The sequence below is a fragment of the Oratosquilla oratoria genome, chromosome 5 (assembly GCF_046742065.1).
Source record: "Oratosquilla oratoria isolate Oo_2021 chromosome 5, ASM4674206v1, whole genome shotgun sequence".
NCBI lineage: Eukaryota > Metazoa > Arthropoda > Malacostraca > Stomatopoda > Squillidae > Oratosquilla > Oratosquilla oratoria.
The window spans coordinates 30,301,888-30,303,469 of NC_134781.1; positions in this window are offsets into that span (position 1 = coordinate 30,301,888).

The following is a 1,582-nucleotide window of genomic DNA, read 5'->3' on the forward strand; positions in this document are numbered from 1 at the left end:
CTTCCTCTCTTATGTTCCATGTTTCTGCCCCATACAGTGCTGTTGGCATTATAATAATAATAATAATAATGATGATGATGATGATGATGATGATAAAAGTAATGAAAATAGTAATAATGATAATAATAATAATAATAATAATAATAATAATAATAATAATAATAATAATAATAATAATAATAATAATAATAATAATAATAATAATAATAATAATAATAATAATAATAATAATAATAATAATAATAATAATAATGATAATAATAATAATAATAATAATAATGATGATAATAATAATAATAATAATAATAATAATAATAATAATAATAATAATAATAATAATAATAATAATAATAATAATAATAATAATAATAATAATAATAATAATAATAATAATAATAATAATAATAATAATAATAATAATAATAATAATAATAATAATAATAATAATAATAATAATAATAATAATAATAATAATAATAATGATAACACTGGGTAACAGCCAAAAAATCGTCAGGGATTTCTCAGCCGATTTAGACTAATTTTGGTGTTCTGAGTCCGAATATCACATTGGTTTTGCTCAATCAGGTCAACTTTTTGAGATACAGCCATAGGCCTACCTGACGAGCTATACATATGATAATTTGAAGGATTTTGAGTTCAATCCTATTTTTCTTGAAGAATATAGCAAATTATTCATATATAAATGGTTGCTTCTGGTGTGTTTCTGTTTGAAATTGACTAATTGACTTATTTCTTTCTTTTCAGGGTATTGATATGGCTTCGGCGCGACGGTCATGCAGGAATAATCCTGACATTTTCTGCTACATTTGCGGAGAATACACGCTGTCAATGCACAGGAAGAGCATCACAAGCTTTGTGAAGCGCGCATACCAGGCTTACTTTCAAGTCAAGCTGGGTGACCAAGATAAGTCCTGGGCACCGCACACGGTGTGCATGATGTGCGTGGAATACCTCCGGCGGTGGACGAAGGGCACGAAAACTTCACTGAAGTTTGGGATTCCGATGGTTTGGAGGGAGCCGTCTGACCATGAATCGGATTGTTACTTCTGCGCCATCAATACTACTGGCATCAACCGGAAGAATTGGAGCAGCCTCCAGTACCCCGACCTTCCATCTGCCCGCCGTCCAGTTGCTCACTGCGAAGAACTTCCTGTACCAGCGTGCAGAGAGCTTCCTGACAGCGACGACGAGGCCACCACTGCATATGAGGGAGGAGATACAGAAGAAGAGTATGAAACACAAGATGGTCCGCAGCCCTTTTCACAATGTGAGCTTAATGATCTGGTTTGGGATCTCAGCTTGTCGAAGACTTCCGCCGAGCTGTTGGCCTCCAGACTCAAAGAGAAAAATCTACTCGGCGAGGACGCGCGTATCACGTTCTTTCGTAGAAGGCATCAGGACTACATGGGCTACTTCTGCCAGGAGGAAGACCTCGTGTACTGCCGAGATGTCGCCGGTCTTCTTGTTAAACTCAGCGCTCCTCAATATGATCCGAGAGATTGGCGACTCTTCATAGACAGTAGCAAGCGCTCTTTGAAGAGTGTGCTCATCCACAACGGGA